Raw genomic sequence first — 18,941 nt, 5'->3', positions numbered from 1 at the left:
AATTCCATATATGTATCTGTTTTGTATAATGCACGAGTGTGCATTAGTTTCAATATTACAGACTAAATCTGAAATTACCTTTGTCTGAAATTACTTCTGGAAAAAAATGGCATTTCACAACATCTTTAACCAAAAAAAATTAAATGTTATTCTTAGTACGATAAATGACATTTCTTAACAAGGATATTTCACCTTTTTGTTTCTAGAGTGAAAACGAACTGAAAGTCTCGCCACAGTAGCAAGACTATCTGTCTTTTATACGAGACAAGACGACTTTGAAACGAACACCCTGTGCGGTCCTGTGCGAGAACAAGAGATTGACCAATCACTGGACCTGAGCAAACATCCACAATTACTTTCTCCGGTGTTTGACAAGGCAATTTTTTCCCTTTTTCTTCACAACTTCAAAGACCAATTTCAACACGCGTCATTTTGAACAACAACGGCAGTAGAAAGACTGGTACCTAACATTACTCCGCCCAAGTCCACGGAAAATCCAAGCAACATGAAAAAAGAAAACACCCTTAAACGATTTTGAACTTTTGGGAGTGAAGTTGAACGTACTTAGATACAGTGCCGCTCCCGCACATAATTAGCAAAAAATGAAAAGCCTTCCTCACCGGATCACCAGCAATTGAAATCAAACATATATTGTGGTTGTACCTTGGACAGCACTTTTCTGTGCCATTACCGCGCTGTTTCGAGTCGGATATGAAACCATTACCCTGTTTGGTATTTCCCTCTAGCGACAAGAAAAGGAAACGTTTGCACGGATATCCTCGATGACGTCCAGAACTTTGGACGAATACTTGAACTCTTAACCAGTTTAAAACCCGCTATGACCAGTTTGAATTTTAACGCCAGCCCAATGGCCGAAAGAGTGGACGTCACAACGCGCATGTGTGACAGAACATCGCGGAGATCCATTCAGAAGTTTCTTTTCCTTCTCGCAAGACGGAGGGAAGCTAACCTTTGCCACACAGGGTATGAAACAATGAAAGATGTAGCACGTTTGAAAAACGAAAACGGAAAACATATGTAGTTATAAATACCAAACTTGTGCGATATGTAATGCTCATGAAAACAAGAACCATTTTTCTTATATAGATTTTCTATTTATATATATATATATATATAACGTTTTTTTGAGTTAAATGTAAAATAAGCGAGAAGTTTTGTGGTGTAAGAACTCTTTTTAAAGATGACAATTTCACGGGAGACATCGAAGCCTAAATTCTCTCCATGTATTATGAATTAATATGAATATCTATAATTTGGGGACGAAAAAACCTCATTTATCTTATTGAAAAGCTCTCTTTATACTCAATGCACATTCGAGTTTGAAAAAAATTGCTAATATGATTCATGACGAATGTCATATTTATATACTATCAATTGAAAACGTTTAACATTAATGTCAATGTTATCTATCCCGAAGCTCATACCCAAAAATAACCTTAAACGCTACGAATTAACCAGACACTTAAACCAAACAGAGAAAAATCGAGCGATTTCATTTGAACCGAAAGCAGTGACGATAAAAGACTCCAATTCTCTGCTTTCTCAAACTCCACAACACACATCTTTAACCTCCCAAAATTTTGCTTTATCATTGTGTGAAATTTATCCGGGGTCCCGAAGATGTCCAAAGCGAAATCCAAAACACCGCCTGTGCAATTTTTTTTTTTTGGGGGGGGGGGGGGGAAGGGGAAAGGGAAGGGGTAAAAGAGGTGTATTATGGGATTTGAGAAAGTGGAGAATGGGGATTCTTGAGCATGCAATCTGAATTCGATAATTTATGTCGTGCGATAAACCACTCTTTCCAACGACCGCAATTAAATTTTCGACGATTCCACACAAAAAGGAAATGATACGCCTGTGGTTGGCAATTGTTAATTACGACGCCGGAGCTCAATACGTCCCACTGCTTTCTGAGATCAAGCAAAACCACTCGATGAACTTACCAAAGAACGAAGAAATAAACTATGTGAGCGCAACGGGACATCTACGTTGAATTTTTTGAAACGTGTGAATATTTTTGTTACCTGATAAATCATATCCCTGTGTATTTATTTACGTATTTACGAGCTGAGCAATAGGTCATGACCACGATCTGCCCAGTCTCCCTAGGGGCTCGTGTGGAGATCTTCAGGCGACAGTCCATTTCTTTCGACGTCGCCATTCAGTTCTTTGACTCCATTGGTCACGATGCTGATAGGGCTTCCCGCCACCAATCTTGGGTGCACTGGTGAGCCAATGGGACCCAATGGGTTGACGCCATTACTCACAGCAACCGCTGCGGCAGCAACTGCAGGCGCAACTGTTGGAGCTGTCGGTGATATGGAAGAGCTCGGAGAAAAGGCCAATTTTAGAGTGTATGAACCACCACCTAAAAGAAATGTTTTAAGTTGTTTCTACAAAGTCAAGTTTAAAAATTCGGGCACCAAAACACAGGTTGTAAATCACAAGCCTTTGAAAGATTGAAACCTCCAAAATTCCTGGGCTATCACGACAAATCTTGCACTATCTTAAATAGAAAAGTGTAGTACAATGACGATGTAATACTGAGACCAATTCGGCTAACTCAATGTTGTACCCAATTTAAATCTTTTGGGAATAAAACGTTTTGTTCCAGTATTTCCATATATCATTTAAATGTGAAAGCTTCATTGTCATGCAAATTCAACACACAAAGAATCTTAACCCCGAGAGATTTGAATTGGGTACAACATTGAGAAAGCCAAATCGGTGTATTGCTTGTTTACACGAAACTCGCTGAAAAAGCCTTGCTCGCGTGGTAACACTTTCCATAGAACCTTCGCACAAGTGGCACCGATTTGAAGCCTCGCATTTAGTTTAAAAAACGTTTGGTTAAAAAAAGTATAAACTGTCACCAATTAATTTTTAGGATACTTCGACCGCATTGTAGGACGCGAACGAGACAGAATAATCGCGGAAGACATAAGACAGTGTAAAGTTGTATTTCGGAGTGACGTTTTCGTCGACGTCGCTGTCGTAGATCTTAAGGTCCCTTACGTGTGAAGTTTGGTAACCGACATTTTTCACTGTGTAAGCTTGCTTCTTAGCGGGTGTTAATATACGTTTACAGCGGACATTTGGAAGAAAACATTATTGACATTTAGAAAAATGACACCCTCGCAGTCTAGTGGTTAAGTGGAAGGGGGTTCTTATTCAAACGTTCCCAGATTCGAGTCCTGCGAGTCCAGGATTCGGCTTTCAAAAAATATGTTTATCTCTCATGATACCAATCAAGCTTTCAGTGTCCAAAATAAACGATAATACTGCACTTGGAGCAAATTGATAATTAAGAATAATCTTTCAATTGAGGGAGGGACTTGGTTGAAACGGGTAGTCAAATCTCGAACTCGTTTTTCGTCCTCGTCCTAGAATCCAAAAGGTGCGCGTTTTTGAGACGCGGAAGGCAACCGGAAGTGAGCTGTTATCCTTTTTAACTGGTCTAGACACAACCACATTTACATTGCTTAGTATCTTTTCTCCATTAGAGACGATTAGTATAAAAATCTGGGGGACACCACTGATCTGGCACGCGAAATGTTCTCTTCCGGTTTCCGTCCGCGTCTAAAAAACGCGCGTGCTTTTAAGCTCCCTATTGTTGGGTTTCAGTCACATGATCAACAGGCATGTTTTTCAACGACAACATAAGAAAACGTTTGGCTAGCAATGGAATCAATTCCCGAAGGATTTGGTAGGGGCTCCAACATGGCCGCCGTTTCTTTGTTTAGGGGCTCCAACATGGCCTCCGTGACGTCATGTGAAAACCGAGAATTGTGACGTATTATGGTGGCCCGTATTGTTTCACACAAAGAACGTAGGGCAACCGTGACACGTGACATTTATTCAAGATCTCGGCGTCGCAATTTTCCCTTTCGTAAACAAGCGATGCCATTTGTCGTTTGCAATTGAGGAAAAAAATACTTAATCTAGAACTAGATTAGCAGCGTATGTCACTTAGAATTAAAAAAAAAGGAGAGGAAACCTGAGAAAAAATTGGTCGAAAGATGTCGAATTCGGTTTAATGGCTTAAGAGCAAATGCACTTAACCTCTATACTACCGGAACAACAATTTCAAGTTGGAAATTTTAAAGTATTTAAATGAAACTAATCCTATCAATTTATTGAAAGCTAATCGAATAAAAAGGCTTTGTTACTAAGAATGGTATCGACCGTCAATAATGGCATCGCTTGTTTACGACAGGGAAATTACCGTCGGCGTCCGACAAAATTTGAAAACCAAAACAAGCGTTTTTGAAATTCTCTACTTGTGCAAATCCCATAATACAACTCTTCTACCCCCTCCCCTCCCCGCCCCCCCAATTTTGCATAATCATTGTTTGCAATTTTTCTTGCGACATGAATTTGTCCCAAGAGAAATCGAAAACAATGCCTATGCAAATTTCTGGGGGGTAAAAGAGGTGTATTATGGGATTTGTGCAAGTAAAGAATTCCTTTATTTCGGATACAAAGGCTTTCATTGGAAAAAGTTAGAACAACTTTGATCGTAAACATTTTGTTTTGTGCTTTTAAGTTATTTTTCTTGTTTTAGTGGAGGTTCCCTGTAAGAAATTTCCTTAACTGCCTTCAGAAGCGAATTTCTGTGGTATAGAAATTGCACTTGATGTTTGTACCTGGTGGGTTGATGGTGAAATGGTTGGTGAGGGTAAGTGCCTCCATTGCTGATCGGATATCTGGCATCTCAAGCAACCCCGCTGATGACTTTGCATTGGCTGAAAGAAATATGTTATTATTAGAAAACTAGGTCATTGCATATTGCAGTTCTAGAGTTTTGAATGGCTTAGCTTAGAGTTTTGCATGGCTTAGAGGAAAGGGCGGCTTTAAAGCGGAACATTTGGATAAGTTATTGGAGTACCAGAAATGTCTTTCTCTGAACAGGTTTTGTCTGAGACTGCAACTTCCAATAGGCCGTTTTCGATACATTCAAGTTCAGCTTAATATTGGAAGTTTAGAGGACAAAGACAAAGGAAAGTGGATGATATGCAAATATTTTTCACATTCATAGCAACGTGTTTCTATTGTCTTTGTCCTCACTGCCTCACTAGCTGAATATTTAAATATTTCAAAAATGGCCTATGGACCGAATTCATAAATGGCAACCAGTCATCCTCACTAGCCTTACTTTGGAGCAAAAATTCTTTTGATTTTGTTCGTGCTAACGAGGCTAGTGAGGATGATTGGCATAAAGACAAAAGAATAATTACTTAGCCGCCAGAATACGGTCTGTTACCTTGATACTTCAATAGACCATATTCACTACTTGCACAAACATTGTTTTAGACTTCTCTTGGGAAATTTTCATGTCCCAGGAGAAATTGCAAACAATGGTTATGCTAACATTTTGGGGGGTAATAGAGGCGTATTATGGGTTTGTGCAAGTAGCGAATTCGTATTCTCAGAATTGGACTGGAACTACAATTCTGGCCAAAACGTTACGGGACAGAACACAAAATGGCTCAGGCACTGTACATTTTTATTTTACACATCTATAAGCAGTCGCCATAACCTTATTCAAGCTCTCATCGTCATTTTCAGAAACCCCCCTCCCCCTCGCAATGTTGATAGTTGCTGGGATCCTTCGGACTGTACATAAACACAGCAGCGTAACAACATTGGGCGGGGGGGGGGGGGGGGTGCAGAGAAAGACTTTGAGATATATGTAGCAAATTGTCCCATTATTTTTGGCCAGGATTGTAGCTTGCAATGGAGGCTAATGCGTGGGAATCTTTTCAAGTGCAAACACGTTTCAACATATTGAATTATTCCCCTGCATTAGCCTCCGATGCAAGCTAGTTCCAGTCCAGTACTGAGAATACGAATACGGTCTATCGGTAGAGCACTTCACCGGTAACGCAAAAAACGTGGATTCAAGTCCCGTTTCATCCCGAATTCGTCTCCCTTTCCTTTCGTTACTGCTCAAGTAACGTTCGCAACTGCTATGATCAACAACATTTAAATGCTTCTTTCTGCAATTCAAATATGCGTCTTCCACATTCTAGGCTTTAATCGCGGCAACATTTAGGAACAAATTTTAAGACAGATGGTTTAGAAAACAGGCCCCAGTTGTTCGAAGGTTGGATTATTTTATCCGGTGGATAAGTCGCTATCCAGAGTATGAAATACGTTAAATGTTGCAGAATTTGTTTTTACATACGCCTTTACTTATTGAAGGCAGTGTGGCCCAGTGGTTAGGGCGCGTGCCTTGAGATTCGCATATCGCGGGTTCAAGACACGTTCCCAACACTGGTTTTTTTTCTCCTGGTAGTCCCTGGTTCAACTTCCAAGCTGCACTTGTAAATAACCGACTGGTTTGCCTCTGGCCAGTTGGGTTTCTTAACAGTTGTTGTTGTTGTGTTCCGTCGTTTCGTGAATTGTGTTTCATTGGCTCTGAAAAGCCCCTACGACGAGCGGTCAATTAAGTATGTACATGTATGTATGTGCAGAGGGACATTCGGATTTTTCTCGAGAACACCTAGGATAATCGATGATAAATACATCTTTTAAAAAAGAACTACCTTGACGACCTCACCTTTAGAAAAGAACGTCCCTTTGAGCGGGGACAAGGATCCTGCTGTAATGAAAACCTGCAACAGACAAAGATACCAATATTGGCTCAAAATAAATACTATTATTAAATTTTGAGCCTCGGATAATGCATTTCGCGAGCTCTGACTAGGTTGACCTTATATGGTAAATGATTGCGTTGAGCGTTGCTAAATTAAATCTTTTTTCGCCGGAAAGCGAATTTTCTCTTTGAATAAAGAAAAAAAGAAAAAAATTATTTTCTGTGGAAAGTGTGGATCAATTCCGACGTTTAGAAGTACGCAAAAAGGTAAAAAATGTTTTTGTGATGAGCCTGCGTCTGTCCGACCACCAGGAATTACAATACACAACATCGCATCTTCATCAAGTTTTTTCGATTTCGCTCGGATTTTCTCGCCTTTTTCGCTCGTATTTTGTACTTCCAAACTTTTGGAGTTTAAGGAATTTAATAAAACAATTACCGGTATTCTTGTTGGATACGAGACTGGTTATAGTGAACTGGGTGCTACGCACCTCGTTGACTAAATACCATCTCATATCCAACGTGTGCTCATGGAATAATTGTTAATTGGTTCGGACAGAATTCACGCTGGCTTGGTATAAATACCAATTTGGTAAAAACAGGCACGCATTGCGTACGTGTGGTAGTGCAGTAACACAGCGCTGTATCGTGTCAACTGACCTCCGTTTTGTCTTCCAGGAGATTCAAGTTATCTTTGCTTAATATGTAGTTCTAATAGTACACGTTTTTATATGGGACGATATTGTTTTGGTACCGTATATCATTACAGTGCCATGGTAGATGTCTTAGGTAAACAGCCCCCTGAGAGAAGGCATGTGGTTACTAGTAAAATACTAAATCCGAGAAAGATTGAATAAAATGAAAGAGAATCGAGAAACATTGGCTTCGAGGCTGACGTTGATCATTTTCAAGTTCCGTTACAACTTCTTTTTCATCACAAGTTTGAGCGTGCACTCTGAGCCTCAGCCATTAGCGTCACAAATTCATGCCGATTTTGGCGCTCATTTTGTTGAGACTCCAGCGCGCTTGCAGCAGACCTGATTATGTTCGTGAGTTATGCACGAGCTACGGGCCTATTTGCCACCACGGACTTATAATCACTCACTCACTCTTACAATCCCGGTGACATAGTATATATGTACTACCACAAAAATCCATATAGGGGCGCTCCGTTGCAAGACGGGCTCACCTCTTTGAGTGCTTCCACAGTACAGTTGGGTGGGGCATTGAAAAAATGAAGCATTCTCGTTGGTGGTTGGTATCCTATGAACCAGTTAAGAACTACAACATTTCCTTGTTCTACGGTTTGGCATTATCTTTTTAAAGAAAATGGCACAGCATTACTTGTCGGCTTCGACAAAAACAACACAATTTGTAGAACTTAAAAGTGCACAGTGTATATCTCCCTTCAGGGCTTTCTTTGCGGCATTTTGGGGCCCGTTTTTTTAACAATACCACATGTGCTTTTTTTTTTTGTTTCTGGCGCCTGGGGACTTGTCGGGATCGTTCGAGTAGGAGTTTAGTAAAATTAAACCTCAACATCTCTAAGAGGAGTTCTATTTCCCCACCACCGAACTTAAGGTGTCTCTGAAGACTATTTCCTAGGACCTGTTTCAAAACGTTTTCAGGATGTTGAAGAAAAGCACTCTCGGGACAATTTACAATAGGGTCTCGGCTGTGTATGTGAATAGGGCCCTCTTACATGGGTCTTACTATCACTACGCACGATCAACAACTCTGTCAAATCAAAGGATACTATTTTTCAGACTTTGTCCCTCTGGTAGACTGAAAAACAGAAAACAGTTATGTTAACTAGAACAAAGACAGTAAACAGCCAACTACAATTTTTCCAAGGTGGCATTTAAAGTCTAGAACTTGTTGGGCCAAAAAAACCAGTTCAAATAAATAGATTTAAGCGTTACTGGAGAACCTCAACTGGAATGAAAAAGCAAGTTGAGTATTTTCAAAGCACCATAAATTGACTTCAGCACAAGAACCCATAACCAGAAGCCTAGAAGTCCAATACTAGGTTCAAGTAACGACATGGGCCTTATTAGGGCGGCGGCCATATTGGCCACAGAAAATGGATTTCGTACCCTGAGCCTCGAGTTGAAATGTTTGGGAACGAGTTTTGGTAAGGCAAAACAAAAGTTTTCAATTCCTCGGGTTTCATTTTCTGTAAAAGGAAAAAACGTAGAAGCACTTATTCTCCCTATCCAGCAAATTTCCCGGTAGCTGCTATCTTGAATAACGCCACGTATTACGGTTGCCCTATTGTTCTGACGCCGATCTTTGATATAACAAGCACGTGGCTAATTGTCATACGAGACTACGACAAAGAAAAAAAATAGAAAAAAGGAACTCAAACCGATTTTTAGACGTGGTCTGCCTATGCCATCCCACGTAATACAAAAGGGCTACCGCGGCACGTCACGATTAACCACGATGGCTTTCTTTGAAAACTCTCCCAAACAAATTGGAATGTTAACATCATTCCTTGTGGTTTAAAATCATCTCTTTCGTCGGAGCGGAGGTTTCTTTCAAGCACAATTCAACATGTGTCTCTGGATTAACTGCCGACTTTATTGGTAAAACGAGATGCTTCTGTGAAGCATACACTGGGTTGCCTGTGGTACGTGCTACAGAAAATCAGAAGGCACTGAATTGTGTGGTATTGAAATACAGCATTCCAGTCTCTGAAGAATAACAAATAAAAGAGAAGCGAGAAACATTGGCTTCTGGGCTGACACGTTGATAATTTTCAAGTTCCCTCACAACTTCTTTTCACGACAAGTGTGCCCTCTAAGCATCTGACAGCTTTGTAATACTAAACTTCACTGAAGTCAAACCCTAACCCTAACCCTGTCTCGCGGGGTTAGTGTTAGGATGGGAGACCAAAACAATAAACCCCTCATAAAAAACAAAAACATCTGACCGAAAATACTACTAAAGTATTAACGCTAACAAATGCGAACTCAGCAAGGTACAGATCCTGTTAGCTTGCTTTATGCAAAACAAATATTGATGAAAAAGCAAATAACTATTGATAAGAAAGAGCAGAAGGAAGTTTCCCGGACGGTCGATCGAGAATAAAATATTTACGACATGGAAACAACATTAATTTTGAACCGTGAATATAGAATATAAAAAGTTACGATCAGCGACCAACATTTTGGGAGATTTTTGCTACGTTCAAGTAAATTGCAAAATCGAAAGTGACATGGCCGGAATTCAGCGGGCGCCGTGATTAAGTTACCGCGGCATGTTTACTCGCCAAACAGTGAAGCATCTGTGTCAAATGATGGCAAGATACCGGGTTTTTGTAAGTTTCTTTTTCTGTCAAGTGTTATAAAGTTTGACAATGAAATGAGCGAAGTCAAAACAAAGATCACAATCGCCCAACTCTTATTTATGGCGTACGACGTTATTTATCACCAGGTAATTCCATCATTTTGGAAATAGCAGCTACTTTATTATTCATCTGCGTCACAAGTTTTCACTGATTTTGGGGCTCATTTTGTTGAAACTCAAGCACGCTTCCAACAGGTCTGTGAACCCTTCCTGCTTACAGAGCAATACTAAAAAACTTCTCCCATATCACATTTCAACCTTAAGCTCGAAAATTCAATACACAACATGATATTATAATTCACAAAGGCAGAAAATACCACAGAATCCCTTTCCAGCGAAAATTTTATTGAAACAAACAACATATTTGCTCTTAGAGGCGAAAACCTCTTCCTATTTCATTGCGTGCGTGAAGACAAGAAACTCAATTGTGTCAAATTACCATGTACTTCAGGTAAATACTGCTCACTTTGATTTCGTCTCGACGGGCGATAGATTGTTGTCGAAGTCCAGTACTCGTCGCTTTTGAGATTCATGCCTAGTTTATCCAACTGATTTTCTATTATTGAGCTCCATAAGGGTATATTTTGTTTAAGGATCCACTAAAACGCCATTCGCGTTGCATGACTTTCGACGCCATTGCAGGCTAAGTTAATGATTCTACTGTGTCCACCAGAGAAATCTACGCAGTTCCACTACCCTCTCGATCCTAAGAAAATACGCGCAGAAGGCTCTATGCACAAAGACACCACTCACCAGGGGAGTAACAGGCAAGACTTTTACCGACACGGAAAAAAATACTAAAACGGAAATCTACCTATTTCCCGACTGGGTTTCCCATAGGGCAACCCAGTAAAAAGGTTATCCTCTTACTAACCGAGCGCTAGGGCCGTACTGGGGAATACTGGCCAAAGGTCGTGGCTGTACGGACCGACGGCGAATATTCCCCACTACGATCCCGAGAAAGACATCGTTTCGTTGAGCGATCGGACACTTCTCCGCTTGGTGAATGTTTGTAATCTTCGACTTTGAACGGTAACCTTTTACAAGCAAAACTAACTTCCGCTTTTTTGTAACACTGAGTGTCTCGCTCAACTTGAATTTCCTGATAGGGAGAAAAAATACGGAAACGGACCGTTTCCGACCGTTTCCATGCCAATGGTCCGTACTGTAGTATCTCGACCGAAAGGTAGCCGATCAAAGTGCTTCATTTAGCCTGAGAATTGCTTGCCATATACTAATGTCTTTTGTTTCATACGTGGCTACTTTTCCACTTACTACTTAAACCGGTTGTTTCTGTTATCTGCAAAGTTCATTGATGACGGTGTACCATCTGGTAAAGCAGTGATCACAGAAGAATCTGCTATAAACGGATGCTTGGAGAACCTGAAGGAAAAACAGGTAACAGTTATTTTGTGCGGTCTTACCTATAGTGGTTACACATCATCACAAATAGGCACGCATTGCGTACGTGTGGTAGTGCAGTAACACAGCGACTTATTCCATAACTGTCATCTGAGCTACGTTTTGTGTTCCAGGAGACTCAAGTTATCTTTGCGTAATATGTAGCTCTAGTAGTGCACGATATTGTTTTGGTACTGTATATCATTTAAGTGCCATGGTAGATGTCTTAGGTAAACAGCCCCCTGACAAGACATGCGGTTACTAGTAAAATACTAAACTCAGAAAGTTTGGAGAAAATAAAAGGGAATCGAGAAACACTGGCTTCGAGACTGACATGATGATCCCTTACTTCTTTTTCACCGTAAGTTTAAAAATGAATTCTGAATGTCTGACAGCTTTCTAAGAAAAAAGTTCACAACTTAATCCTTGTCGGGCGGAGTTAGTATTTGGATGGGTGACCTCAAAATACAGGACTTGCTGTCAGAAACATATAGACCGAAAATTATATTTTAACCCTCAAAAATGCGAACTAAGCAAGGTACAGATTTTGTTAGCCTGCTTTGTGCAAAAAAATATTGATGCAAAAGTAAATAAATATTGATACACAGTTTTTAGGAAGAGCAGAAGGACGTTTTCAGAAATTGTCCATCGAGAATAAAATATTTTGACGTCAGCAACAAAATTTGCGACATGAAAACTTAAATTTTGACCCGAGAATATAAAAAGTTACCATCAGCGAAAAACATTTTAGGAGATTTTTGCTACGTTCAATTTTTCGATTGTACTTTCAAATTGGCTGCGCAAGTAAATCCCAAAATCGAAAGTGACATCGAATTGAGCGGGCGCCGTGATCAAGTTAACTTGCATGTTTACTCGCGGAACAAAAGATACATGTGTCAAAATGATGTCAAGACACTGGGTTTTTGTTTTTGTTACTTTAGTTTTATTTCCTTTTCAAGTGTTATAAAGATTGACAAGAAATGTGCGAATTTAAAACAAAGATCACAGTAGCCCAACTCTTTGAGGTTGACCATTGCTTCTGCAAAGTCAAAAATTTACTCCTAGTCGAGGTTGTTTATCACCAGGTAATTACATCGTTTTGGAAATAGCAGCTGCTTTATTATTCATCAGCGTCACAAATTCTTGACGATTTTGGGGCTCATTTTGTTGAAACTGAAGCACGCTTCCTACAGACCTGTTTATTTTCGTGATTTATGCACGTGCTGCGGGCCTATTGGCACCACGGACTTACACTCTTACAGACCGGTGACAGTGAGTAGTGCACTACCACAAAAACTGCATTGATGCTACCATCTGCAATTGCCCCGCCCACGGTATGTCACACTTATTGGACTTGCTACAAATCTGTAGCCTACGAAGTAAGAACATCGTAGACTCGATAAAGCAAAATAATTGTAACTCCTGTAAGATACGTTGCTCGTGAGTTAGTTGAGGATATTTACTTGACATATTTTAATATATTTTGTATCTTATAAAGATATTTTTTCTTTTTTAATGCTTTATTATTGATGTGACTACAATCTTAGACAAAAATCTTGGGAAAAATTCCAGCTTAAATATCATTTGACATATACTCACAAAGTATATCGGTCTCCCCTATACATTTGACATATACTCACAAAGTATATCGGTCTCCCTATACCAATGTTTGATAATGTGGTGCAAAATAACGTGCAACAATGGATTAGGACGAGGGGGAAAAGTTGGGAAAATTTAACCGGTTATCTCAAAGACAAATAAGGGAATGAGCACTTGATAGTGGTGTGTCAGATTTCCCCAACGAGTCTGTCCAAGATTGTCCTTACTCAGTGTCTCCAATTGGCTTATATTGGCCAAATACATTGATACCTGAATAAAGTTGATTGTATTGTATTGCACTGCATTACTTGTATTGTACGTATGTGTAGTCTATTAATAATGTTGAAGTTCAAATGAGACCTTTAACTACGGTAAAAAAATTAACAGTTATAAAGCTAAAGTCGGAACTTTCGCCGATCAACAGCATTATCAGAGATGGATGAAACAACCATAGTGAGCGAGTCTCTGCAACACTCGATCATCAGCTCGGTTCATTCATACTTCATTTCATTCATACGGTATTTTAAACAGTTTACGTTCCTTCACTTTTGCACGTATTACTTCATAACTAACCTGAATTAATTGTATATAAGCTCCACGCTGAATAATTTTCTTATTCCTGGTGATGTTGTTGATTGACAAAAGCTCGGATTTTAAAATTTAAACTTTAATTTATTTCAGTAGTTAGAGCAGTTTTCAATCGAGTGTCGTAAAACCAAAACCAAAGTAATTACTTTGGCCAATCAAAAAGAACGGAGACAATCCAGTAAACCAATCAAAACTCGAAGTAATTACACGTAGCCGACACAAAGCGCGGGAAAATGTGCACGCGCGAGCCACGATTGGTTTTGGTTTCACTTCTGATTGGTTGAAAAAATGGCGCGAGAACTTTGAACCAATCACTGAGTGAAGTAATCATAAACCAAAGTAATTCACTAATTACTTTCGACACTCAATTGAAAACCACTCTAAAGAGGGCTGGAGCAGTGGTGAGGGCAATCGCCTTCCACCAGTGTGGCCTGGGAATAGGCCATTTCAGAGTTCATGTTTTCCTCCTGTTCAAGGCGAGTCTAAGGGCAAAGTTTTTGTTATGAAATTAGTTCTCATTCTTATGTAAAGTAGAACTAATTAACATCACAAAAACTTCGCACTTCGACTCCCTTTGAAGAGGAGGCAGACAAGAACTCGGAAATGGCCTATTGATTCCCGGTTTCGACGCCATATGCGGGTTGAGTTTGTTGGTTCTCTACTTTGCTCCATGGGGTCCTCCCCCCGGGTACTCCGGCTTTCCCCTCTCCTCAAAAACCAACATTCGATTTGATTTGTTCTGATTTCAGTTGATTTGTAGTCTCCCCAATTAGTAGAGCACTCGTGCGCTGAATAACCTGAGACTTAAAGCGATTATTATTAACAACATACAAGCAATAACATGACTTACATGACATTAATTTTCGAATCGAATAAGATTGCACCACTCAAATTCCTGATGATCATCTCGGAAGCAACTTTATCAGACATCTGAACCATGGCTGCACCAAGCTTGTTGGTGAGGAACTTTACCTTCAAGGAACAAAATAAGAACTTGCACTAATCAGCAGCTGCACTAATCAACTCTAATGGAGCAAAGATACTTGACAATGTAAATGTAGTTGTGTGAACACAAGTGTGAACCTCCACTTCAACAAAAACTAACTTTAAATCACAGGAAATAACTGTTACAGTCAAGTCAATCCAAACTATTTTCAAAGAAAGTGTTTGTATCCGAAACAAATAAGTTCTCGAATTGCCTATTTTTGTTTTCAAATTTCGTGGGCGCCGCCATCTTGAATAATTTTGACGTTTTATGGTTTCCCTAATGTTATTAGACAAAATAGTAGACAAAAGCTCTTTGTGTCAGAACAACAGGGAAACCGTTACACGTCAAAATTATTCAACATGGCGGAACCCGCGAAATTAGAAAGTGAAATTAAGCGATTTTAAAATTCACTTTTCCTGATATAAACAATTTTTTAAAAACATAACCTCCTTTGGTTTAAAACTTATTCTGTAGTAAGAGTCAAGTCAATCTAAACTACTTTCAAACAAAGTGTTTGTATTCCAAAGAAACAAGTTTTAGAATCGCTTATTTTTGCAAATTCAAATTTTGTGGGCGCCACCATCTTGAATAATTGTGCCGTGTTACGGTTGCCCTATTGTTATTAGACAAAAGCTCTTTGTGTTAGAACAATAGGGAACGTAAAACGTCACAATTATTCAAGATGGCGGCACCCGCGAAATTTGAAAGTGAAATTAAGCGATTTTAAAATTCAATTTCCTGATATAGACACTTTTTTTAAAAACAATTTCCTTCGGGTTAAAACTTATTCTGTAGTAAGAGCAGATGTTCCCTTTAAAAGTCCTAATTCAGGGACTGGGTTCACTTAAAGCTTCATTTTTGAAGAAAATAAGAGTCTCTTCAGAAATTCAAGTAAAACATTCACAATTACACAATAAAAAACATTTTATCACCAATGACCATCACCAAAATAATGCAACAGGCTCACTCACAAAAACTAACAAACTCTGAAATCTCCTGTTAGGGCCTACTAAAGATTCATTCAGTAGGATCACAAATTATTAACATTCTGTCATTACCTTGACCACATTACCATAAAGGCAAAACAGGTTGAATATTCTCTCACAGTTCATCTTTTCAGCATTCAATCCATAGACCATCAGCACACAACCAGTGCCACCTGAACAGCAAAGTACAAGAGTGCTGAGCAAATTTTGCTATCCAATAAGGATAAAGTCTACACTTGTTTAACCTAAAAAAATTAGATACTTGCCCAATTCTGACACAGTGTCCCTTTAGTGTCTAAGCCTTTGCTTCCTACAGCACATTGTATTTCTAATGACAAGTTGAGTGTCTAGGGTTGTGTCATTTTTAGGTAAGGTAAAGTCTGCCACGAGCCTAGAAGGCCCATCAGGCCGGCACTTATCTCCGGTTTCTGTAGCATGAAGCGACTAGGAGTATTTATACTTCCCCCAGGATGGGATGCCAGTCCATCGCAGGGTTACCCCCAGCATTAACTCATTTATACACCTGGGTAGAGAGAGGCACCGTGGGAGTAAAGTGTCTTGCCCAAGAACAGGTAACACAACGTCGCCGGCCAGGACCCGAACCCGGACCACTCGATCCGGAGTCGAGCGCACTAACAATGAGGCCACCGCGCCTCCCAGTGTCATTTTTTAGCTTAAAGTAAATTCAGCCGTTCATCCTGATACTTGAGGAGCAGTAATTGGAGGACACTAAACACTTAAATGACTGGTCCTGGGGGAAACAGTTGATTTTGTTTCCCGAGGAACCAGTCATTAAGTGATTTGTTATATAGCACAAAAAGAAAAACGTGCAACGACAACAGCAATGGCGGTCGTCGGTCAACATTTGCGGGTAACAGTGCAGTGTTACCCTCTGACATCATAGATTTTGCACTGTTGCCCGCTCAGAGACTTTTGGAGGGAAACAGTTTTATTGTTTGATGTCATGTGACCTCCAAGTAACCAATGAGAGCGTGCGCTGCAGGGGCAAAAAACTCAGCTATATAAGAATTTGAGAAGTTATCTGTCCAGACACAAGTGATGTTGAAGTTGGAGAGAAGAGTAAGGGGACATGTCATGAAGGTCATTAAAATCGGTATGCATCTCATTAGGGGAATTTCTGGACATATCTGGGTTCAAGAGTGTGAGAATCAACAACATCTTTACGTTCAACCAAAAACTCTGACCCCTTTAACCTATTCCCACCTAAAAGTGACACCTGTTCATTTTTCTGTGTCTAACAGCAGATGATTTTACTCTTCAAACGGGGTTAAAAGGGTTACATTTAGTCACCAATAAACTAACCAGCATTCAATGCATGTGCAATGCCATTAAGCTGTTGCTGCTGTTGCTGTTGCTGGGTCATGCCAGGTAGAGCCCCTAAAATGCCACTCTGTGGCAACTGATACGGTGAGCTTCCCAGTATCCCTAGCTTTTTGACAACATTCTCCACTGGTGATGTACTGCCTGTTAAGGTAAAAAAAACATTCAATTCACTCCATGCCACTTTATTTATCATACAAGTATCAGATACTAGACTCTGAAAGTGAATGGTTTCTGCGAAATGTAACAGACACCTTCTGTCTGCATCACCAATCAATACAAATGTAGCTCTTAAAACAAGAAATTAGTAAAGTGAGTGTTTTAAGGCAGTCTATCAATCATGATCATTAATATCCTTTGTCCTTTTACACATGGTTCTTTTAGGCTTGAGGCTTTTAATAGAAATCCAAGAACAGCCTTACTTTTGGATCAAAGCCCTAAAAAATCTTCTTACAGTCTTTTATTTAATTACTGTTCAGCTCTCCCAAATGGGCTGTTAAAATTTAAGGTATACTGTACTTCTCCTTTCCAATAATTGATCATTCTCATAGCTAGTTAATAAATTTGCAATGTAAAGAGCTACGTGTAGTCAAGATGTTCATTATCCATAACTCATTCATACCTGAAGTAGGACTCTTTGGTGGTGGAGTGCTGTGGAGAGAAGCCACTTTTGCCAGGATACCTGGAAAAACACAGATACAACAAAATTAATATTAATTAGAATAGTTCTTTCATGTGAATTGTGACGAAATGCCATTCACTGATTGCAAGTGAGCGAGTAAAACAAGCAAAAAGGAAAATCTTACTCTGAACAGTAGGAAACTGTGCTGCCCTTGCTATGGCTTCATTGGAAATTGAAAGCGCTGATCCATTCAAACCTGCAATTGATTAAACATTCAGTCACTGAAAAATCCTTCAACTTTACTCTATTGATTGTTTGGTTTGCAATTCAGCACATTTTTTTACTTTACTTATTTCAACTTTGGAACCCAAAAACTGTATGAATAAAATCCATTTTCAAGAACGACAAATACAATTTCAAACATGGTTTGGTTATATGCATAGTAACTTCCTTAAATAATCTGGCACCACATTCTCAGCCAATCAGATTGTGTTACGTTGTCGTGTACTGGCACAAGTCCATCCATGAATGAAGAGTGGCAGCAATTGATTTTGTGTGACTTTGTTATGTTGTTTACCCCTTTAACCACTACATAAATTATGTGTACATGTACAAAGAAGGAAATAAAAACTTGATTAATAACTCCTACACACTGCACTTCTTCTAAATCTGTCGTGATTGGGTAAAAGGTATCTTTGGTCTTAATCAATATTAAAAACCACAAGTTTTTAATAAACACTTACTCATTTTTCCATTTAATAACACACTGTCTGGTGGTGAACTTGAAAGAGGGGATTCACTTGAATCATTTCCTGTTACAACCAAAGGTACATGACACTGTTGGTTCAACTTGCTGATAAAAACAGTGACAATAGAATTTAAAAGGTGGTAACGAATTTCTATTCATTACCCTTTTTGTGAATGGAACAGTTTTTCTGTGTTAATGTTATTGTCACAATTTCAATGACAAAAAAACTTTACCCTTAGGACCTACTGACGTGTTTTTTAGGGTGCGTTGCTAAGGATGTAATAGTTCAGTAATTTCGGAGAATTTGGCATTATTTTGGTCAGTTTCCAACTTTTGTAAACCAATGACCATAAATATGACGTCTTCGTGCCACACCCATGGTCCCGTGACCAATAAAAGAAAACTCTAAAATTTGTCTACATGCTACACAATTTGAGTATTTAATCAGTGGTTTTATAATTTGTATTGGTTTTTGCATCTAGACAAGCATGGTTTTCTTTGTGACTTTGAAAAATGTTCTTTTTAGAGAGAGATAAACGATACTGAAATACCTATAACATTTTTCAAAAAAGATGATTTGAAAAAAATCAATACTTAGCTATACTCTGGGGGGGGGGTGAAAAGTGCAAAATAAAAAAACTTAATTCAATTTAAAGACGGCCAGAAATTTAGCTTTTTCTCAAACCGGAAGTCAGTTC

The 18,941-nt window shown here is 39.3% G+C and overlaps 1 pseudogene; it reads right to left on the bottom strand.

The window, feature by feature from the left end:
• Positions 1–1,981: 1,981 nt before the first annotated feature.
• LOC138047123 (heterogeneous nuclear ribonucleoprotein L-like) overlaps positions 1,982–18,941 on the bottom strand; it is a 40,487-nt pseudogene continuing 23,527 nt past the window's right edge.

This window comes from Montipora capricornis, chromosome 4 (genome assembly GCF_036669925.1).
Source record: "Montipora capricornis isolate CH-2021 chromosome 4, ASM3666992v2, whole genome shotgun sequence".
NCBI classification, from domain to species: domain Eukaryota; kingdom Metazoa; phylum Cnidaria; class Anthozoa; order Scleractinia; family Acroporidae; genus Montipora; species Montipora capricornis.
This window is presented reverse-complemented; position numbering and strand designations above follow the sequence as displayed.